The 24592-nt window shown below is 50.9% G+C and overlaps 1 long non-coding RNA gene across 1 annotated transcript in view; it reads left to right on the top strand.

Moving 5' to 3' along the window:
* Positions 1 to 24592, top strand: part of LOC134966073 (uncharacterized) — a 185741-nt gene that overhangs the window by 151330 nt on the left and 9819 nt on the right. The window contains exons 7-9 of the long non-coding RNA XR_010188587.1: positions 11 to 69; positions 3017 to 3060; positions 3139 to 3197. This is a non-coding gene — a long non-coding RNA (uncharacterized LOC134966073). The remainder of the gene's footprint in view (positions 1 to 10; positions 70 to 3016; positions 3061 to 3138; positions 3198 to 24592) is intronic.

A 24592-nucleotide genomic window follows, 5' to 3' on the forward strand; every position in this document is an offset into this window, starting at 1 on the left:
TATTTAACAGGAACCCAGGTACCAGTGCGACTCCGGAACCGCCTTCTCCTTTCACTTACCTAAATAATGGTTAGTACAATATACCGTATATGACTACAAGAACAAAACATCATATCAAATTGATACAACACAGCAATGGCATATTAAGTTCCTTGACGACTCCCGTATAGCCCGATCCCTCAGTTTAACTCCCCTAACAATACCCACAGTTCAGCTGATTATTCATACGTTGGTGCACTTGTGGAGGGTGATGTTATATTCCCTGGGTGAGGTTTCTTCCCCTACACGTTACTCTCTGCTTCACGCTGGGACGCCGACAGTTAATCTTCCGATACCTTTATACAGGTTAATGTGGAGGTATGTTAATGAACTTTAACGTTAGTTATCTCTGTCTGTTAGTTATTTTATATATCCTGAAATCGTGAGTGTTACATTCAGGTCAACTTAAAATTGGAGAATCCTCAACTCTCTATCCTGTCTTAGTATCTGCTCCCTGAAGGATGGATCAATAGTTCTGTACTATCATCCGTGGCTGTATGATTATCCCTCCTTCCTTTCATCCGTTGCTTCATTCGCTATAGCTGACTCTTGGTATCACTACTGCTGACTTTGGTTACTTCATGTGACTATTTCTTTCCGTGACTAGGTAATGCTGTCTGTATAGGTTCCCAGTCTCACTATACTGGGCTAGTATCAGTCCTTGACTTTCTGGCTACTATGCAACTCTGTGCTACTGGACCCAGTAGTGACACGGTCTTTCTGATGGTACTGATGGTACTAAGCTGTCACAGATTCTAGCAGGGACAGAGGGCCATCTTTGATTTTAGTTAGTTGCTGGGCTACTTTTCAGTGTCTCTGCAATTATATCTCTCTTACTCTGTCTCCCTTCTTCCCTTCTGTCAATTACGGTGTAACTATTATATGGAAGTACCTTTATGCTGACGGCACTTCTCTGATAACCGTACCGTTTGAAGGGGCCGTGCGCCGCTCCCACTCCGTCTGACAGGGATGGAAGATTAAGCTTCAACCTGATGCCGGCTCACGGGGATTTCTGCGGTATTCGCCCCGTACAGTTCAGGGAAGCCGACTACGCTCAGGGATGCCAGGGAGGGAGGATGACGCTCTGTCGGGAGGCCGGCCCTGGGATTTGCTTATTGGGCAGTGACAGCTGCCTCCGCCCCGTACCTTGTGGGGAAAGCCGCTTCCGCTCCTTCTCTCCGGGCTGGTAAGCTTGCTTCAGCTTTCTGTCTGTCTGGGGCCGGTTGCTGGCTCTCCGCTGCCCCGCTCTCCACACCAACCTCCCGATCTCCTCAGCTTCGGGTTAGTCCTCTCTCCGCACTCTGCTCAGGGCGGCTCACCTCCGTTCCGTTACACCAACTGCCGCCTCGAGCCCGTCTCTCTTCTTTTTATCCCCTTTCAGTTGGTCCCCGGATGTCTCCCGCCGGCGGCGCGGGGACACCCTGTCCGACAAGCTACCTCCTTCAGGGTCCCTAACACCTCCAGTACGTTTGCTTTCTTACATTCGACCACGTGAAACAGTGAAACCCAGTCATTAATAAAGTCACAGATCTATCATCTGCAATACTGGGTATCACACACCTCCCCGGTAATTTGATGCATATCCTTATGCATTGCAGTATCAATTATACCTTACCAACCCTCTTTGGACCATTACATATCGATTTTCACTGGTACTTTTATTCTAACATAACAATTTTTCTCTACAATTACACTTTATTTTATTTAATCAACTTAATCATTTTAACTTTAGCAAGACTACTCTTATAACTGATATCGAATAGGGACTTTCCCTTTTGTGCTCCTTTCGGAGCGTCTCAATACCGGAACTCCCGGATCAACAGGAACTGGGACATTTTCCTTTGGTGGTACACCACTCTCGGATGGCATAGTTTCTCCGACTGTGTTAAATATCGGCCAACACAAACTCGTCATCATATCCGGGAATGAAGTTGGTTCTGTCGTGATCTCCATCGGTATAACATCTTGTCTCTCCGGTGCCGACCAGATAGGGCATAGTTTCAATTGATTTCTATGTACCAGACTCGATCGACTGCCATCTTCTGATTGAATCTGGTATACAGCACTATCCGGGTTGGGTATGTTCATTATCCTATATGGACGAGGCTCCCATTGATAATCTAATTTGCTTTGCCGTCGATTGTTCTTTCTGAGTACTCTACATCCTATAGGCAGTGATTCCGCCTTGGCTTTGATATTGTAGTTATGCTCTTGCCGTTTGTGCACCATTCCTCGATGTTGCTTGACCATGTCTTGAGCTACCTTTAGTCGCCGTTGATGTTCTGACACCCAATCAGCTTCTAAGAACAATTCAGATGTAACCTCCATACTTAGACTGACATCTGCTGGTAATCTTCCTTGTCTACCAAATAATAAGTAATATGGAGTATATCCAGTTGAACTATGGACCGTATTATTGTAGATGAAGATGAGCTCTGTTAACAGCAAGGGCCAATTGTTTCGTCGTTGTAGTATCTGTTCAATGGTCTTTCTCTCCCCAGCGGGCCAGGAAATAACTTCACGCTGTGCTGATCCTTTCAATTGTCCGATGAGAATCTCAACCTTTTGTTGTTCGTTTAAAGGATAGAGGCGAAACATTGACTTCATTTTATTCTTGAAATCAGTCAATGTATTCCCTTCGGAATTAATTCTATCTCCGTAATAAGTGGGAAGCCACGGGGCCCCGAAGTAGTAGGGTAATGTGATGGGATTTATTTGCGCCATACTAGGGATTCCCGAGGTGGACTGACTGGATTCTCCGCTAGCTGATGGCGTGGACTGCTCTTGTTCCTGGGACATTTTCTTAACTTGCACTCTTCCTCGCTTGGGGTGACTGAATCCTGTTCGTGACGCCACTAAAAGCTTTGTGCTACTCAGCGGTCGCAATACTGTTAGGTATTAATGGATATTGGGTAATGTCTCTAGACTTAGTAAGTTTACCTGGTAATTTATACGCTCTCTCTCTCTCTCTCTACAGGTCTTCACAGATCCGGACGTGGGAACTAATTGTTCCTGGCTGAGGTGAGTATCATACAATACCAATGACTCTAATCAATATACATCGGACCACATCATATGCAATAAAGTTTTATTTAACAGGAACCCAGGTACCAGTGCGACTCCGGAACCGCCTTCTCCTTTCACTTACCTAAATAATGGTTAGTACAATATACCGTATATGACTACAAGAACAAAACATCATATCAAATTGATACAACACAGCAATGGCATATTAAGTTCCTTGACGACTCCCGTATAGCCCGATCCCTCAGTTTAACTCCCCTAACAATACCCACAGTTCAGCTGATTATTCATACGTTGGTGCACTTGTGGAGGGTGATGTTATATTCCCTGGGTGAGGTTTCTTCCCCTACACGTTACTCTCTGCTTCACGCTGGGACGCCGACAGTTAATCTTCCGATACCTTTATACAGGTTAATGTGGAGGTATGTTAATGAACTTTAACGTTAGTTATCTCTGTCTGTTAGTTATTTTATATATCCTGAAATCGTGAGTGTTACATTCAGGTCAACTTAAAATTGGAGAATCCTCAACTCTCTATCCTGTCTTAGTATCTGCTCCCTGAAGGATGGATCAATAGTTCTGTACTATCATCCGTGGCTGTATGATTATCCCTCCTTCCTTTCATCCGTTGCTTCATTCGCTATAGCTGACTCTTGGTATCACTACTGCTGACTTTGGTTACTTCATGTGACTATTTCTTTCCGTGACTAGGTAATGCTGTCTGTATAGGTTCCCAGTCTCACTATACTGGGCTAGTATCAGTCCTTGACTTTCTGGCTACTATGCAACTCTGTGCTACTGGACCCAGTAGTGACACGGTCTTTCTGATGGTACTGATGGTACTAAGCTGTCACAGATTCTAGCAGGGACAGAGGGCCATCTTTGATTTTAGTTAGTTGCTGGGCTACTTTTCAGTGTCTCTGCAATTATATCTCTCTTACTCTGTCTCCCTTCTTCCCTTCTGTCAATTACGGTGTAACTATTATATGGAAGTACCTTTATGCTGACGGCACTTCTCTGATAACCGTACCGTTTGAAGGGGCCGTGCGCCGCTCCCACTCCGTCTGACAGGGATGGAAGATTAAGCTTCAACCTGATGCCGGCTCACGGGGATTTCTGCGGTATTCGCCCCGTACAGTTCAGGGAAGCCGACTACGCTCAGGGATGCCAGGGAGGGAGGATGACGCTCTGTCGGGAGGCCGGCCCTGGGATTTGCTTATTGGGCAGTGACAGCTGCCTCCGCCCCGTACCTTGTGGGGAAAGCCGCTTCCGCTCCTTCTCTCCGGGCTGGTAAGCTTGCTTCAGCTTTCTGTCTGTCTGGGGCCGGTTGCTGGCTCTCCGCTGCCCCGCTCTCCACACCAACCTCCCGATCTCCTCAGCTTCGGGTTAGTCCTCTCTCCGCACTCTGCTCAGGGCGGCTCACCTCCGTTCCGTTACACCAACTGCCGCCTCGAGCCCGTCTCTCTTCTTTTTATCCCCTTTCAGTTGGTCCCCGGATGTCTCCCGCCGGCGGCGCGGGGACACCCTGTCCGACAAGCTACCTCCTTCAGGGTCCCTAACACCTCCAGTACGTTTGCTTTCTTACATTCGACCACGTGAAACAGTGAAACCCAGTCATTAATAAAGTCACAGATCTATCATCTGCAATACTGGGTATCACATAATCCATTTATAGGTAGCTCAGACTGACTAGAGAGCCTGCTCAGGTGATTCAGGCCACAAACTTATTCTGATTCATGGAAAGTCTGAGATCAGGAGCAGCTTGCAGGTGATCTGTAGGTCTGGTGTGACAGAGCCCATCCATGTCCTCATGTGTGACCTACCCACAGTACACAGTAGTAATGTTGATGTACAGAAGTGTGATTACAACTGACATGGCCGTCTGAGCCTGGGAGCTATCTGTGCACGGCCGCAGCAGAGCAAAAGTACACCCTGTGCCGGTCCCGTCCCCAAACATGTGACGGCATGACATCACAATGAGGGGGTGTAGTAACCTGGACCAGACCAGAGTTGAGGGCCTGGAGTATCCTTTAGTATGCTGCTTGTGGCTCTGCAGCGATTTGCCACTGTGACAGGGATAAGTTCAGCAATGATCTGGGTGGCCCAGGGACCAGGTAGAAGTTGGATGCCTGGAACATCCTGCTCCAGGCAGCAGCTTTCTAGGCTACAAGATGCCATTCCAGGTATACAGGTACCAAGCTGCAGCAGCACTTCTGACCCCTAGGCTCTGCACCCTGGGTGCGGCACCACGTGCCTCCCCTAGTTATGACCCTGTGTCAGGGGCAAATATAGCAAGCATTTATTGCTGTCCTTGCAGGTCTGTATGCATCATACTTAATGACTCTTCCAGAAGGTCAGGGAGACTTGTTTATCTAGTAGTCCCCCGGACTACAGAAGCAAGGGTTGATGGGAGGGGGGCGGAGCCAATATGAAGCGCTTTATGTCATGTTAGCCCTGTCCCTCTCCATGGACCCGCAATTTTCATAATTTTGCTATGATGGTGGAGGGGGGATAACGACGTGAAGAGCCCAGTCCCACCCCCGTAGTGGCATTTTGCAATACCTCTCCAGGCTTCTCCCGGAGAGGAGAAATGAAAAGTCTGTAAGTATGGTGTGCATTGCACGAGCACTGGACGTGATCCAGCACATGGACACAATTAGAACACTATGAACTACGATGTCATCATACTAGTGCAAAAAGCATGTGAGGAGGTTTGATGGACATATAGTGGTCAGAATGTGATACTGTTGTAGTATTAGGATTTTCACAGGTCCCTGCAATTGAGATGTGTAATGGTGCCCATACACTTATGAGATATTAGGTGCTGTCCTTCAATTTCAACCGCATCTGTAAGAGAAATTGAAGGATTGTATGCACATTTAAGGTACCATGAGACGCGATGCGCGGGCACGCCGGTCGAATCTCACATCTCATGATAGTATGTGCTCCACTTAATATTTATCACATTGCAGTGCAATCGCATGTGCGATAGGCACCCGCCGGGAGTGGCCAGAGGCCACTCCCACTCGGCGATGATGTGCCCATCACGTGATTACCATGCGATCTATCACATGACGCATGGTAATCACTTTGGTAGTTCAGGTGCGATTTCATTGCACCTGAACTGCCGGTGCGATGCCCCGCGATGTCGCGTCGCGGGGCATTGCACAAGTCTATTAACTCTTGTGTTTCCGATCCTTTCTCACAAGTTTCACCTATTAAAAGCGATTTGTACACATACTGTACATCAAAATTCACCATTTACAATTGCAAGGGAAATAGTTCCCTTCACTGTCAGTGCCAATTAGAATTTCTTTAAACTTCTCTAACAAGAAATCTCAATAACAATATTCCATAACATAGCTGTCTCTGTCTCTGGAAAAAATAATTTGGTCCATCTGGGGGGGGTTTCTGGGTACTCAGCAACCCCCCCTCCGTGCGCCACTGAGTAACTGTGCACCTGGGCCAAACCATGTTGCACGGCAGGTGGGACAAATGTAACATGTGCAGAGAGAGTTAGATTTGGGTGGGGGTGTCCAAACTGAAATCTAAATTGCAGTGTAAGAATAAAGCTGTCTAACAATTGTGAGCTACATGCAAAAGCAGCCAGTATTTACCCTGCATAGAAAATATATATAAATGTATTTGCCCCCCGTGCATCACCTGGTCAGTTCCAGACACAAAGTTATTTGCCTTACTTTCAAATCAGAATAAGGTCCATAATACCTGCTGATAGTGCTTTACCCTACAAGATGCCTGCCTGTTGCGTACTAGTCTACTGCATACTTACCGACTTTTTCTTAACTCCTCTCCAGGAGACCTCAGTAGAGGAGAAGCAGCTGGGCACGTTGGGAGGGATTGGGGGGCACCTATGTCACTGTAAATCCGGTGATTCATGGGTCCTCATGAAAGGGGAGTAAGTAGATAAAATGATGGTGATTCGTGTCATTTTAGTACCACCCCCTATATACAGACCGCAATTTTCTGCATTTTCTCCCTATCCTGCCCACTTCACTGGAAAGCGGGCAGGATGCGTGATGTGTACACACTCTTCTTGGGGTGCAGGGAACTGCCCATAAAATCGTGAATCTCCCACGACTTCTGGGAGAGTAGGTAAGTATGGTCTACTGCTTTCTGGGCCTGCTAGGTTTCCAGCCCTATCCCAGTTGGACACACATAGATGCCTCTGTAAACACTGGTGCACTTTTCTTTATTCCTAATGGATGCAACTGTCTGAGTGTGCGGCAGTGGTGAGTTCTTGGTTACATTATCACTGATGTCATCATTTTGAAATATTTTATAATTCACTTACTCTTTTTATGAGCAAGAGACTTTGTGTGGGTGAGGAAAATGTGTCCTTTCCATTTTTTTTTCTTTTGTATGAAATATTGGTGACTATGACAACAACATGACCTTGATTAGTTCACCAAGAACCGGTTGTACCAGCCCAGATCCTTTTCTCTGTTTACACAATTCTTACCTAGCAAGTACTTGCCTGGCTATGATTCTTGGACAGAGTTCCACAATAGTAATAATAATAACTAGTTGATGTGCCTGGTTTCAACCTGGCAAAGGTTTGCTGTGCACAACATTTTACCTCTTTTCACCCCCTTAAGAGTGGAATTTTGAAAAATCCCTGCTTAGTGGATGGCTGTAAATAACTGTCAGTTTCCAAACCACTCAGCAGGTCACATGTTCCAAGTCACCCAGCAGGTGTACAGGGAGAGATTACCAACTGTCACATTTTCCAGAGCACAATGGTGATGCATTCTAAAATGGCAGGAGGACGTTTTGGCACATAACTTTCAAACAAAGCAACCAATTACAACTCCAATATTTTTCTGCAAATCTACGTCCCAAGGGGCTAATCCAGACCTGATCGCTCGCTAGGGTTTTTTTTGCAGCGCTGCAAACAGACAGTCGCCGCCCATAGGGGTGTGTATTTTAGCTTTGCAGGTGTGCGAACGCATGTGCAGCCGAACGCTACAAAAAAAATATGTGCAGTTTCTGAGTTTCCCAGGACTTACTCAGCTGCTGCGATCACTTCAGCCTGTCCGGGACCGGAACTGACATCAGGATCCCTCCCTGCAAACGCCTGGACACGCCTGCGTTTTTCCAAACACTCCCAGAAAACGGTCAGTTGCCACCCACAAAAGCCCTCTTCCTGTCAAACTCCTTGCGATCGGCTGTGTGATTGGATTCTTCGTAAAAGCCATCGCACAGCAACGATCCGCTTTGTACCCGTGCGACGCACCTGCGCATATGCATATCCGACCTGATCGCAGCGCTGCAAAAAATGCTAGCGAGCAATCAGGTCTGAATTACCCCCCAAGACCTTTAATTTGGTATATAATGTGCCCTGCTCATAAAAGTCGCCGTTCTGTTATTAATACAGCCGCGGCCAGTCTGCATAGCTATAGATGTTCCCCGTTGTTGGGTATAGGCTGTGAATGTGGGGGTAATTCTGAGTTAATCGCAGCAGAATTTTTGTTAGCAGTTGGGCAAAACCATGTGCACTGCAGGGGAGGCAGATATAACGTGCAGAGAGAGTTAGATTTGGGTGGGTTATTTTGTTTCTGTGCAGGGTAAATACTGGCTGCTTTATTTTTACACTGCAATTTAGATTGCAGATTGAACACACCACACCCAAATCTAACTCTCTCTGCACATGTTATATCTGCCTCCCCTGCAGTGCACATGGTTTTGCCCAACTGCTAACAAAGATCCTGCTGCGATCAACTCAGAATTACCCCCTGTGTACGCAGTTACAAATGGGTTTGTGTCGGCTTCGGCCGGTGTCTCTTTTCATTTTTGGGCAACAGCTTCACTTGCTACATTAGCAGTTCTGTAGCCTAGAAGATCACAATTGCAATTACATTGGTGTACAACTCTGAATTAGGCATATTAATAATAATAATAATAATAATAAAGTAAAAAGTAGCTCATGTGATTCATTAAGTGGAATTAATACAGTATAGAAAAAAACTTCTATTAGTTCACCATTAAACTTTTCTGAACATGTTGAAAACCAGCAAAATGAAACACCAACAGAAAAGTGTACAAGCAAAGCAAAGGTGTTTATCAATCGATGGTTGTGCAGCTGGAATTAAAGGCATGTATTTCCTTAAGGTAAAAAAAATAATAATAATAATAATAATAAATATATATATATATATATATATATATATATATATGACAAACAGCAAAAATACCCTTCCTGCGCTGAAGTACAGCAGCACTACTGGAAGATCCCGTGTCAGTAGGATCTTAGAAATAGAAACAAATGACAACTAAATACAGAGTGCGCTACTAATGCAACTGGTTGAGATTTGATCAATTCCAGATATAAGAGCGGGACTTCTCTTGAGTTCCTTTTCCCCTTAGGAGTATCCTGATTGGAGCCTATAGAGAAACCCTCTCACCAAAGAAATCACCCGACAAAAAAAATCACAGTTATAATTCCAGGAATTCTTTATATCAAAAAATAATCTTTAATCCATAGTCATAAAATTGACATAATGTAAAACATAATAAAATAACAATTTTTTGAACACACCGAAATGCTTTAGATGTTACAAGATAATCCTCCTCACCTTAACGGTGTGAGCCCTCGTAGGAATAATCAAAGCACATGGGAAGTGTACAATAATTGATAAACCCTACGCGTTTCGTCCACTCGGACTTCTTCAGAGGTAAAATATGTCTGGGTGAAAAAATAGTTTGTAAAATGGTTGATTGATAAGATTATGTGGGATCGGTATGAAATATCAACAATCAATATCCCGACGGTCGAAATCCCGACATCAATTGACTGACGGTCAAAATCCCGACAAGGTCAAAATCCCGACAAGGTCAAAATCCAGACATGGACAAAATACCGACATTTAAAATACAGACAAGGTCAAAATACCGACATGTAAAATGTTGACAGGTCAAAATGCCGACATGAGTTTTTCATTGGTTTTGTGTGTAGGTCGACATGGACACCATGTAAGTGCTCAGCACACTATTATTTTCCCCCTCCAGGTCCACTGGGATGGTAAAGTATGAACAAGTCAGTTTCAATGAAAAAATCATGTCAGCATTTTGATCTTGACCTTGTCGGTATTTTAAATGTTGGTATTTTGTCCATGTCGGGATTTTGACATTGTCGAGACTTTGACCGTCGGTCAATTGCTGTCGGGATTTCGACAGTTGAGATTTTGATTGTCGGTAAAATGACTGCATCCCGATTATGTGTGTGCTCTGATTTCTTGATATCTCATTGCAATTTCTTCATTTTTTATGTTATATCCTTTATATATTTTATTAGCAATATCACTGCTATAGACCTTATTCAGGTTGCATCACTTCTGCACGTGCGCGGCCGAGAGAATCGGATCGCATCACATTGATGCGGACTCCTCTGCCTAATTGACAGGCAGAGGTGTTCACGGGGAGGAACGGGGTGGCGGTGCGGCTTTGTGGAGGTGGCGACTTGGTGATGGGTGGGCGGGACGATAAAAATGGGGGCGGGTTCGTGACGTCATATGCGGCCGCTGTGCCTTTGCAGCCTGGCTGGGGGGGCACAAATCAGTGATGCAATTGCAATTACATTGTGATCACATCACTGGCAGCCATTTGCATGCTGGGCGGCCTTGCCCTGTGCTGGGCGGCTCCCAGCATGCCATCACAGCCAGTTGCAGTTTTGCTATTTTAGCAAAACTACATCTGAAGCTGAATAAGGTACTATGGGCCTAACTGCACAACTACAACTCTTTACACTAACATGCAGGGGGACGCCCAGCACAGGGCAAGTCCACCCCGCATGCCGGGTCCTGCCGCCCCCTCTAACGTGCAAACGCCTCGCTAAGCAGCAAAGTGCTTTCATGATTAGGGTAGCCCACTGCCTTCGCAGCAGACTGCTACCCGCCATATTTGGGCTTGCAGCGACCCGCCCCACAAACAGTCCAGACATCCCTCCGTTGTCCGGACCGCGCCCCCAAACACAAAACATGGCATCAACACCTCGTCACCTCCCTTCCCACCCCCACCCCCCGCCAGGACTTAGAGTACGTTCTGCAGAGAATGCACTATAAGATCTTGCACATGCCCACACCGGCATACGCGCATGTGCTGAAATCGTCAAACAGTAATTTCAGCACAATAGCGATCCATGCTGAATCGGGTCCTATGTTCATTAAAGATATATACAATTTGTTAAGATATAAATGAATATTAATATAAAAAAACACATCACTGTTTTGTACACGAAATAGCACCATATATATTTATAATTTCTGCAGCGGGGTACACTGGTATTCCACAAGGAATAACATCGAGGTGTAGAGTTGGCTCTTGATCCGAAGCACCAACAGGCTAAAGCTTTGACTGTTCCCAGGATGCATTGCACCGCCTCCTCTATAACCCCGCCTCCAAGCACTGGAGCTCAGTTTTAAAGTTGGTGCCTGCAAGCAGCTAACAGGTTGGGCTGCGCTAGGCAGCCCTGAAAAGAGCTTTTTAAGAAGACTTTAAGGCACGCAGCACTGTTTATGTCATGCTGACATTCTGTGCTGCGGCTCCATCACCTCTCCAGCAGCGCTGCATACCCCCGCGGCCGGGTTCCCGGGTACTTGCAGCGGAGGCGCACCAGTCATCAGGCACACCACCGTTGACGCTCTCCAGGATCGCGTGACTGCACATCAGGGAGGAGGTAAGAGGGTCCCCCAGGTGGGACCCGCCGGTAATCGTGATCCGGTCACAGTCCAAGGAGACGGACCGTCAGAGGCGTATCTAGGGTAGGGTGAGTGGGGCACGTGCCCTGGGCGCATTGGCAGGCCAAGGAGAGGGGGGCGCTGCCGGCGGCTAGGGCATCATGCCCCACTCGCCCCCGTCACGCCGAAAGCCGAAATGTGAGGGGAGGAGAGCGCACCGTCTCTCGCTCCCCTCACCGCCGCTGAAAGCCCTAGCAGCACTGCCAGCAGCGCTGCTGTGTCCGGCCTCCGGCGGCGTTAGCCAATAAGAGCTTGCGGACCGGCTCCTGATTGGCTGCCGGTCCGCGAGCTCTGATTGGCTAGCGAACTGGCGCCACACAGCCGCCGGAGACCTGTCCTGGAGCGGTGAGGGGAAGGAGAGGCGCTCTCCTCCCCTCACATAGAACAAGCGGCACCGCCGCGCCAGTGACTCGGTAAGTGACCGGGGGGGAGGAGGGGGGGGGGGAGCACAGTGGGGCATGTAACTGGCACAGTGGGGCATCATGTAAATGGCACAGTGGGGCATGTATCAGGCATAGTGTGGGGCATGTATCTGGCACAGTGAGGTATGTAACTGGCACAGTGGGGCATTGTATTTGGCACTGTGGGACAATGTAACTGGCACTGTTGGGCATGTATCTGGCACTGTGGGGCATTGTATCTGGCACTGTGGGGCAATGTAACTGGCACTGTGGGGCATGTATCCGGCACTGTGGGGCAATGTAACTGGCACTGTGGGGCATTGTATCTGACACTGTGGGACAATGTAACTGGCGCTGTAGGGCATGTATCCGGCACTGTGGGGCATGTATCTGGCACTGTGGGGTAATGTAACTGGCACTGTGGGGCATTGTATCTGGCACTGGGGGACAATGTAACTGGCACAGTGGGGCATTGTATCTGGCACTGTGGGGCATTGTATCTGGCACTGTAGGGGCATGTATCCGGCACTGTGGGGCATGTGTCCGGCACTGTGGGGCATTGTATCTGGCACTGTGGGACAATGTAACTGGCACTGTGGGGCATGTATCTGGCACTGTGGGGCATTGTATCTGGCACTGAGGGGCAATATAACTGGCACTGTGGGGCATGTATCCGGCACTGTGGGGCATTGTATCTGGCACTGGGGGGCAATGCAATTGGCACTGTGGGGCATGTATCCGGCACTGTGGGGCAATGTAACTGGCACTGTGGGGCAATGTAACTGGCACTGTGGGGCATGTATCTGGCACTGTGGGGCATTGTATCTGGCACTGTGGGGCAATGAAACTGGCACTGTGGGGCATGTATCTGGCACTGTGGGACAATGTAACTGGCACAGTGGGGCAAGTATCTGGCACTGTGGGGCATTGTATCTGGCACTGGGGGACAATGTAACTGGCACTGTGGGGCATGTATCCGGCACTGTGGGGCATTGTATCTGGCACTGTGGGACAATGTAACTGGCACTGTGGGGCATGTATCTGGCACTGTGGGGCATTGTATCTGGCACTGTGGGGCAATGTAACTGGAACTGTGGGGCATGTATCCGGCACTGTGGGGCAATGTAACTGGCACTGTGGGGCAATGTAACTGGCACTGTGGGGCATTGTATCTGGCACTGTGGGGCAAAGTAACTGGCACTGTGGGGCATGTATCCGACACTGTGGGGCATTGTATCTGGCACTGGGGGGCAATGTAACTGGCACTGTGGGGCATTGTATCTGGCACTGTGGGGTAATGTAACTGGCACTGTGGGGCATTGTATCTGGCACTGTGGGGTATTGTATCTGGCACTGTGGGGCAATGTAACTGGCACTGTGGGCCATTTTCAGTGGCCACACCCCTTCTGGAGCGTGGCCACACCCCTTCTGGAGTGTGGCCACGTCCATTTTTTCGCCGCACGCACATGCTTCTTTTGCTATGTTTTTTTTTCCTTTGGGGGGGGGGCGCCATTTTACATCTTGTCCTGGGCTCCAAAAACCCTAGATACGCCTCTGCGGACCGTGCCGCTGGCTTGGACACTGTACTGCACAGGGACCCCACTATATCCACCAGGGCAAGGGAGCACAGGTTGGTTTTACTCAAATCTGTTTAACATTGGCTCCACAGTACCCGGTGGGGAGAACCAGCATAGAGGATAAGGCGCTGACCTGTAGCCCCTCGCCCAGCTCCAGGCGCCATCTACTGCTGGTTTTCCCGCCCTGGAGCTGCAATTCACTCTCCCTCACTCCCTGAGAGAGATTTTGGCGCCGTCTTCATTACTAGCTGGGCTAATCTCCTAGCAACAGGCAGACGCTGGGCGCAAAGTCTCCTGGTCCCCGCCCCGGCGCCTAGCAACAGGCAAACGCCGGGCGCTGTGAGTGGCCAGATCCCTAACAATGGGGACGCCGGAGGCAGATGGCATTCGTCGTTGCTGGGTAACTAAGTACCCAGCTGTGTACAAGGACGTGCAGCAGGACAGCTGTACAATATATGCAATTAAGGAGTTTCTTCTGTGATTGGTGCAGCACCATTTATATTCTCTTCCTGGTCACTCCAAAGACGCTGGTGATAGATCTTACTTCTGTGTGAACGTGTCAGCTCATTGGAGATCCTGCCTGTGTTGTGCTGTGACCTGGAGACTTTGACTGATCGATTCTTGACCAGATCTTGCCAGCCGGTGTTCAGGTTTTCGTGGAGTATCCACGCTAACAGTTCTTTGTTTATATTTATACTAGGTGCTTCATCGCGCCCTACGGGCGCTCTTCACACCGTCGCAAGGGGCTACGCCCCCTTCACCCTTGCATGCCTTTCTGGGGTTTAATATTTGTATTATATGGAGTATTGCCTGCATTCCTTTGTTAGTGGTTAAATATTGCACAATGAAAGGGCGTGCGATGGTGAAGGAGGCGCAGCCCCTTGCGATGGCGTGAACAGCACCTGCAGGGCACGATGTACAGAATGTAGCGGGTGCGGGGGGGACTGCGGATGGTGTCTGTAGATGCTGCGGGTGGAGGGGGGGCAGAAGTGGGGGTGGGGCCCGGATGGGGAAGGTTCGGGAGGTGCAGCGGGTGGGGGAGGGGCAGAGGAGTGGGGGATGCAGATGGGGGAGGGGTCCGGAGGCACTGCAGGTGGGGGAGGGGCAGGGGTGCCACGGGTGGGAGAGGGGCAGGTGTGGGGATGTTGTGGATGGGTGAAGGGTTCCGGAGGTGCTGTGGGATGGGAAGGGACGGGAGTGCCGGGGGTGGGGTAGGGGACCGCAGGCACCATGGGTAGTGTAGGGGCAGGTACGGGTGGTGCGGCGGATGGGAAAGGAGGTCCGGAGGTGCTGCAGGTGGTGGAGGGGCAGGTGCGGGAGTGCCATTGGTGGGGGAGGGGGGGACCGCGGATGGAGGAGGGTGTCTGCAGATGCTGCGGGTGGAGGGGGGCAGGTGTGGGGGGAGACATATAAGGGGGGTGAATGGTGGAGGGGGCCTGGAGGTGCTGTGGGTGGTGAAGTGGCGGAGGAGTGGGAGCCGCGGGTGGTGTAGGGGGTCTGGAGGCACAGCATGTGGGGGAGGGGTGGTGTGCCGCATGTGGTGGAGGGGAAGGTGCGGAGGTGTGGTGCATTGGGGAGAGGTCTGGAGGCGCTGCGGGTACTGTACATACCATAAAAGGTAGTTTGAGGTTATGCAGTAACAGGGCCAGGACAGGGGTGACAGGGTCAGAACAGGGTGGGGCCAGGACAGGGGTGACAGGGTCAGAACAGTCGTGACGGTGCCAGGACAGGGGCGACGGGGCCAGGACAGAAATGACAGGGACAGGATAGGGGTGACAGGGCCAGGGTAGGGGCGGCAGGACCAGGACAGGGGTGACGGGGCCAGTATAGGGTTGACAGGGCAAGCACAGGGGTGACAGGGCCAGGATAGGGGTAACAGGGCCAGCATAAGGGTGACAGGGCCAGGATAAGGGTGAAAGGGCCAGGATAAGGGTGAAAGGGCCAGGATAAGGGTGGCAGGGCAAGGCCAGGGGTGACAGGGACATGACAGAACACAGGGCACGGGAGACATTGGTATTAGGGACAAAACAGTGGTGACAGACAGATGTGTCTTACCGGAGTCACTGCTGCTGGCTGCTGCTGTTCCACTCCAACCTGTTGGGATCTGCTGCTGCTGGAGACTTGGCATGGCTGACTCTCTCAGGCTGGAGTCCTGCTTCCTCTGCCCGTCCGCATCCCTCCCCCGCTCCTCAGTCACACACCGCAGACCTCGCGCAGCTGCCGGGCACTGTGGTAAGGTGAGACTGGAAATGACTGGTTAGCCCCCAGGAGATGCTGCGGCTGGAGGGAGGAGGGGGTCATAGCATGCACGTGGCGCGGACCTCGCGGCTGCCGGGCACTGTGGTAAGGGGAGACTGGGAGTGACTGGTTAGCTCCCAGGAGACGCTGCGGCTGGAGGGAGGAGTGGGTCGGAGCCTGCAAGCAGCTCGGATTTCTGTAGCGCTACCCGCCAGCTAAAGTGTGTGAATGAGCTGGGCACACCTCACTGCGGGTGGCAGCGCTGCAGCTAGCGGTGGGGTTGCCGGGGCTGGAGATAACAGAGGCAGTACGGAACCTGCACAGCGGCAGGTGCCCCACAAAACTGCAGCTAAGAAGCGTGGAGTGTGCCAGAAAGTGACGCTCCTCCGCGCCAGAGAGACCCTGCTGAGTATGCCGATGTGGGGGGTCAAGCACACAGTGAGCCGGTGCCCGTCTGTCTGTATGACATACCCCTCACACACCCCCATACCTCCCAAATGTCCCGATTTTCGCGGGACAGTCCCATTTTTTGGGGTCTGTCCCGCTGTCCCACCCGCGGGTCGCAGTGTCCCGCGGTGGGGGGTGGGGCAGTTGGAAAGCTCCTGTACTCGCTGTTCTGCTTAGCAGAGAAGCGGTGAATAGTGGAGACAGAGGGAGAGGGGGCATCAGGGGGTACGGATTAAGGGGGGGTGCCAGCAGCAGAGCCGGATTAAGGGGGGGGGGGGCAGGGGGTACGTACCGTTTGCCCCACAGTTTTAGGGGGCCCCCCGGCTGGAGTCGCTCTGTCCCAGCTCAGAAGCTCCCCCCCCCCCCCGTCCTGCCAGCAACAACGTCAGCATTGTGCTACAGTCAGCACACGCTGCTGCGTGTTGGCAGGTCTGTGGTGTTGCAGGGAGGCAGCAGCCTCCCTGCTTTCTTCTGCCTGTGCGGGTGTGTAGGGGGGAGCGACCACCTCCTCTGGATTTAGCCCTAGCTGAGGGGCCAAAATCCCATTAAAAAAAATAAAAATAAAAATCGGAATTTGCATAAGGGGGCGTGGCCGCGCGTCCCGCGATTAGGCCACGCCCCCAACCCCACAGCAGGCACAGCAATGAGATAGGGCTCCCCTGTCTCAAGTGCCCTGGGCCACCCGGACTCATAATCAGCGCCGGGGGGCATGCCAGCAGCTCACAGAGCGCTGGGCATGCCCCCTCACTGACGAAAACGAGGACCCTCCTGTGAAGCCACGCCCCCTTTTTGCCGGGTGTGTGACCCTCCTTCTGCCTGAAGAAAGCTCCTGAAGAAAGCTGGGAGGTATGCACCCCTGCCTGTGCCATGCCCATACTATCTGCTTCTGCTCCTAGTCTCCTGTAGATTTGCCCAGATCTGTGACTCATTTGACTAACTCCGCCCAGTGTTGTGACTCCGCCCAGCATTAGCAAATGAATCACAAAGTCACAGATCTGGGCTATTATATAGGAGATCTTTAACATCCCTGAGCATTGTTGCTCTCACTGTTTATTTGCTTATAACATCTAAGACCATTGTTGTTGTCATTATCACTCGTGCATTGGTGTTGCAGGGTTAGTTAGGTTCCCCCTTACTCACTCGCAGTCTCGGCTGGTGCCTTGTCACTTAATAAGACCGGGGGGCATCGGAGATTGGGCAGACTGCCGTGGGCAGAAGAACACTAGAACGGCAGGCACCATCCGACCACTAAGAGGGTTAACGGAGTAAGGGGTAGAACATGAGTTGCTGCAGACATCAATTCTAGCTGCAGCTTTACCTGTGAGTACTGGAACTTCCCAGTTGTCGCATACTCCCCCTGAGTTCCAGGTACTCACCCACAACATGGACATACAGGATTGCTTACCTGCACATGCCTATTGCCATGTCGCATCAGCAATATCTGCAGTTTGCTATTGGCAACCTACATTATCAATTCCAGGCACTGCCTTTTGGACGCCATCAAGGAATCAGGATCCTGCCGTATCTGGACGACTTGCTGATCCTGGCGAACTCCCAAGAGGTTCTCCTCAGTCATCTGGAACTGACAGTCCAAGTCCTACTAGCCCACGGGTGGCTCATCAACTGGAAAAAGTCCTTGCTGGTCCCTGCTCAGAGCATGGTGCACCTGGGGGCACTACTGGGCACACACAGCCAATGATTGTTTCTGTCTCCAGAGAAAGTCCTGAAACTTCAGAACAGGATCAGATATTACCTCTCTCGCCCAAGAGTGTTGATACACTCGGCGATGCAAGTACTAGGCCTCATGGTGTCGGCTTTCAACATGGTAGAGTACGCTCAATTTCACTCCCATCCTCTGCAGAGGTTAATCCTTTGCAAGTGGGATGGCCTGCCTCATTGGATCAGGTCTCAAATGATCTCCTTGACGCCACAGGTTCATCTGTCACTAAGCTGGTGGCTGGGCCGTTTCTAGACAATTTGGCCCCCAGTGCGAGATTTCAAAATGCGCCCCCCCCCCCAATTGCTCTAAAAAAAAATGTGTGCCCCCCCCCCCCCCCCATATAGCCATAAAAAGAAAAAGCATGCGCTCCCGACAAGGGTGTGTGGCCTGATTAAAATGGGCGTGGTCTCATTAAAGTGGGCGTGCCTCGTCTGATATCATCACACCCACCACAGGGGGGAAAAAATAAAAAAGTCCCCTTTTTACACATTACAGCAGGCAAGTGTCCCCATATTACACAGTGCGGCAGGCAGGTGTCCCCATTTTACACAGCGCGGCAGGCAGGTGTTCCCATTTTACAAAGTGCGGCAGGCAGATATCCCCATTTTACACAGTACGCAGGCGCCCCCATTTTACACAGTGCGGCAGGCAGGTACCCCCATTTTACACAGTACGGCAGGCAGATATCCCCATTTTACACAGTACGCAGGCAGGTGCCCCCATTTTACACAGTGCGGCAGGCAGGTATCCCCATTTTACACACTACGCAGGCAGGTGCCCCCATTTTACACAGTGCGGCAGGCAGGTATCCCCATTTTACACAGTACGGCAGGCAGATATCCCCATTTTACACAGTACGCAGGCAGGTGCCCCCATTTTACACAGTGCGGCAGGCAGGTATCCCCATTTTACACAGTACAGCAGGCAGATATCCCCATTTTACACAGAACGCAGGCGCCCCCATTTTACACAGTGCGGCAGGCAGGTACCCCCATTTTACACAGTACGGCAGGCAGATATCCCCATTTTACACAGTACGCAGGCAGGTGCCCCCATTTTACACAGTGCGGCAGGCAGGTATCCCCATTTTACACACTACGCAGGCAGGTGCCCCCATTTTACACAGTGCGGCAGGCAGGTATCCCCATTTTACACAGTACGGCAGGCAGATATCCCCATTTTACACAGTACGCAGGCAGGTGCCCCCATTTTACACAGTGCGGCAGGCAGGTATCCCCATTTTACACAGTACAGCAGGCAGATATCCCCATTTTACACAGTACGCAGGCAGGTGCCCCCATTTTACACAGTGTGGCAGGCAGGTATCCCCATAGGCAGGTGTCCCCATTTTACAGTGCGGCAGGCAGGTATCCCCATTTTACACAGTACGGCAGGCAGGTATCCCCATAGGCAGGTGTCCCCATTTTACACAGTGCGGCAGGCAGGTATCCCCATTTTACACAGTGCGGCAGGCAGGTATCCCCATAGGCAGGTGTCCCCATTTTACAGTGCGGCAGGCAGGTATCCCCATTTTACACAGTACGGCAGGCAGGTATCCCCATAGGCAGGTGTCCCCATTTTACACAGTGCGGCAGGCAGGTATCCCCATTTTACACAGTGCGGCAGGCAGATATCCCCATTTTACACACTACGCAGGCAGGTGCCCCCATTTTACACAGTGCGGCAGGCAGGTATCCCCATTTTACACAGTACGGCAGGCAGATATCCCCATTTTACACAGTACGCAGGCAGGTGCCCCCATTTTACACAGTGCGGCAGGCAGGTATCCCCATAGGCAGGTGTCCCCATTTTACAGTGCGGCAGGCAGGTATCCCCATTTTACACAGTACGGCAGGCAGGTATCCCCATAGGCAGGTGTCCCCATTTTACACAGTGCGGCAGGCAGGTATCCCCATTTTACACAGTGCGGCAGGCAGGTATCCCCATAGGCAGGTGTCCCCATTTTACAGTGCGTCAGGCAGGTATCCCCATTTTACACAGTACGGCAGGCAGGTATCCCCATAGGCAGGTGTCCCCATTTTACACAGTGCAGCAGGCAGGTGCCCCCATTTTACACAGTGCGGCAGGCAGGTATTCCCATAGGCAGGTGTCCCCATTTTACAGTGCGGCAGGCAGGTATCCCCATTTTACACAGTACGGCAGGCAGGTATCCCCATAGGCAGGTGTCCCCATTTTACACAGTGCGGCAGGCAGGTATCCCCATTTTACACAGTACGGCAGGCAGATATCCCCATTTTACACAGTACGCAGGCGGGTGCCCCCATTTTACACAGTGCGGCAGGCAGGTATCCCCATAGGCAGGTGTCCCCATTTTACACAGTGCGGCAGGCAGGTGCCCCCATTTTACACAGTGCGGAAGGCAGGTATCCCCATAGGCAGGTGTCCCCATTTTACACAGTGCGGCAGGCAGGTATCCCCATTTTACACAGTGCGGAAGGCAGGTATCCCCATAGGCAGGTGTCCCCATTTTACAGTGCGGCAGGCAGGTATCCCCATTTTACACAGTACGGCAGGCAGGTATCCCCATAGGCAGGTGTCCCCATTTTACACAGTGCGGCAGGCAGGTGCCCCCATTTTACACAGTGCGGCAGGCAGGTATTCCCATAGGCAGGTGTCCCCATTTTACAGTGCGGCAGGCAGGTATCCCCATTTTACACAGTACGGCAGGCAGGTATCCCCATAGGCAGGTGTCCCCATTTTACACAGTGCGGCAGGCAGGTATCCCCATTTTACACAGTACGGCAGGCAGATATCCCCATTTTACACAGTACGCAGGCAGGTGCCCCCATTTTACACAGTGCGGCAGGCAGGTATCCCCATAGGCAGGTGTCCCCATTTTACACAGTGCGGCAGGTAGGTATCCCCATAGGCAGGTGTCCCCATTTTACACAGTGCGGCAGGCAGGTATTCCCATAGGCAGGTGTCCCCATTTTACACAGTGCGGCAGCGGCAGGCAGGTTTCAAGTGGGGGGGGAGTGGGGGGGAGAGAGAGAGAACACTTACCTCTTCCCGCTCTTCGGTCCCGCCGACTCACGTCCCTCGCGCCGGCCGCCTCCTGCTTCCATGCTTATCTCCTTATCGCCTCTGCCCGAGCGCTCCTGCTTGGGGGGCGGGGCTTTGCGACGCAAACGCGTCATTCCGCGAAACTCCGCCCCCGAGCAGGAGCGCTCGGGCAGAGGCGATAAGGAGTAACAAAGGTTGCACGGCTCGCCCGCCGCTAGAAACGGCACTGGCTACAGGACGAACAGCTGAGCAGGGGCCGTCCCTTCTGGATATCCAACTGGGTCCTCCAGACAATGGATGCCAGTCTGCGGGGCTGGGGCGTGGTGTTGGAGCCCCACTCTCTCCAGGGTCGGTGGACCAGGGAGGAATCTCTCCTCCTGATAAACATTCTGGAATTGTGGGCAGTGTTCAATGCGTTGACACTGGCCTTGCCTCTAGTACAGAACAGGTCTGTTCAAGTACAATCAGACAACGCCACCACGGTAGCGTACATAAATCATCAAGGCGGCACTCGAAGCCACATGGCAATGCTGGAAGTAGCAAAAATCCTCCGTTGGGCGGAACGCCATCTGCCAGCAATATCGGCAGTTTTCAGCCCCGGAGTCCTCAACTGGGAAGCGGATTTCCTCAGTCATCAGGAAGTTTACGCCAGAGAGTGGAGTCTTCATCCAGAAGTTTTTCAATTCCTAGTGTACAAGTGGGGCCTACGAGACGTGGACCTGATGGCGTCTTGACACAATCACAAGGTTCCGGTCTTCAGATCAAGGACAAGGGATCCTCAAGCAGCATTCGTGGATGCACTGGCAATTCCATGGAACTTTCGGCTGCCATACGTGTTCCCTCAAGTGTCACTCCTGCCCAGGGTTCTTTGGAAGTTCAAGCAAGAAAGAGGAATACTACTTCTAGTCGCTCCAGCGTGGCCCAGACAGCAATGGTTCTCAGACCTGCAGGGTCTATCGATGGAGTCTTCTAGTTCCTCAATGCCCAGACCTCCTCGTTCAGGGCCCTTGTGTCTATCCGGACCTGGCCAGACGGCGTGGCTTTTGAAGCTTCACTCCTGAGGGCCAAGGGATTCTCTGAGGTGGTTATTCAAACTGTGTTGAAGGCTCGCAAACCGGCTTCGGCACGGATTTATTACAGGGTCTGGAACTCTTACTTCACGTGGTGTGCTGCTAAGAATTATGATGCCTATTCGTTCAGTACTTCTAGGCTTTTGGCCTTTCTGCAACAAGGCCTAGATTTAGGCCTTCGTCTGGCCTCCCTCAAGGTTCATATATCTGCTTTGTCTGTGTGGTTTCAGAAGAAAATTACGTCTATTCCTGATGTGCATACTTTCACTCAGGGCATTTTACGGATTCAGGGGGTCATTCCAACTTGATCACATGCTGCCATTTTTCGCAGCAGTGCAATCAGGACTGTAGTGCGCCTGCGCATGGGTCACAATGCACAGGCATGTCATTGCCCGGCGAGCAGCGATGAGAGGAATTAAGAAAGCATTTGCAGCAGCGAACGCAAGAAGATTGACAGGAAGAGGACAGCTGGGGGTGTCAACTCGCCGTTTTCTGGGAGTGTCGAGAAAAACGCAGGCATGTCCGGCCGTTTGCAGGGAGGGATCCTGACGTCATCTCCAGGAAGTATCAACGCAGCGGGTGAGGAAGTCTTGAGACTGTACAAACATTTTGCTTGTACAGCTCTCTGCACAGACGATCACAGCCCCGCACAGCTCTAACCACCTCCCCTGTAGGCAACGATTACCTGGTCCCAGGAGTGCTAAAATAGCCTGCGTGCGACTAGGTTGGAATGACCCCCTCAGCCTCCCTATGTCCCTCCTGTGGCTCCATGGGATCTGCCTGTTGTCTTAAATGCCACAAGAGTCTCCATTTGAACCTCTTGAGTCTGTGGATCTTACACTTAAGGTTGTGTTTTTACTGGCTATTGACTCTGCTAGGAGGGTGTCGGACTTAGGCGCCTTGACCTGTCGTCCACCCTTTCTGATTTTTCACAGAGACCGGGCAGTTCTTAGAACTCGCCCTGGTTATCTACCTAACGTAGTATCATCTTTTCATCTTAACCAAGAGATTGTGGTTCCGGCCTTTATCTCTTCTGGTTTGTCCTCCAAAGAGCGGTCTTTGGATTTGATATGGGCTCTCCGTATTTCGTAGAGAGGACTGCCTCTCTCAGGAGGTCAGATACCCTTTTTGTACTTTTTGGTTTGCACAAACATGGCTGGCCTGCAAATAAGAAAACCTTGGCTAGATGTATTAGAATGGTGATTGCACAAGCTTATGCACAAGCTGGACTCCCAGCTCCTGCTGCTATGCCCACTCTACCCGGTCTGTTGGACCTTCTTGGGCGGCCCGTCGTGGCGCGTCTGCTGAACAATTGTGCGAAGCGGCTACGTGGTCCTCTGTGAACACGTTCATCAAGTTCTATGCCTTTGAAACTTCTGCCTCCCAGGATGCTTCCTGTGGACGCCGGGTTCTTGTACCCACTACAATGCATCCCCTCCTATGAGGAACTGATTTAGGACATCCCCGATGTTATTCCCTGTGGAATACCAGTGTACCCCACTACAAAAAAGGAGCTTTATGGTAGACATACCATAGTTAAATCTCTTTCTGCGAGGTACACTGGATTCCACAGGGCGCACTTAGCTTCTTTGGGTTTGTATGGCATTAGCCGCTAGTCCTTTCTCCTGTAGAGAGAATGTGGTTCTATGTGACTAACATCTACGTCTCTTTTACCTGTTACTGCATTGGACTGCATAACGAAACTGAGCTCCAGTGCCTTGAGGCGGAGTTATAGAGGAGGCAGTGCAATGCATTCTGGGAACAGTCAAAGCTTTAGCATGTTGGTGCTTCGGGTCAAGAGCCGACTCTACACCCCAATGTTATTCCCTGTGGAATCCAGTGTGCCTCGCAGAAAGAGATTTAACTATGGTAAGTCTACCATAAATCTCCTTATTCAGGAACCTAGTCCCCCAGTGGATCAATATCCACAACACAGTAAAAGCTGGGCACACACTGAGTGATGTGTCCCCATCCGATATATAAGATCCTAGGTACACATTTAGAATGATGTATGAAGGATGAAGTGACATATCGCTCTATCCATCATTTACTGAGAACTAAGGGCCTAATTCAGATCTGATTGCAGCAGCAGCAAATTTGTTAGCTAATGTCCAAAACCATGGGGGTCATTCCGAGGTGATCGCACGCTGCAACTTTTTGCAGCCAGTGCGATCAGATAAATGCCGCCTATGGGGGAGTGTATTGTAGCTTAGCAAGTGTGCGATCGCATGTGCGGGGGAGCGGGGCAAAAAAGTTTTGTGTAGTTTCTGAGTAGCTCTGTACTTACTCAGCCACTGCG

The sequence above is a fragment of the Pseudophryne corroboree genome, chromosome 10 (genome assembly GCF_028390025.1).
Source record: "Pseudophryne corroboree isolate aPseCor3 chromosome 10, aPseCor3.hap2, whole genome shotgun sequence".
Classification (NCBI taxonomy): Eukaryota; Metazoa; Chordata; class Amphibia; order Anura; family Myobatrachidae; genus Pseudophryne; species Pseudophryne corroboree.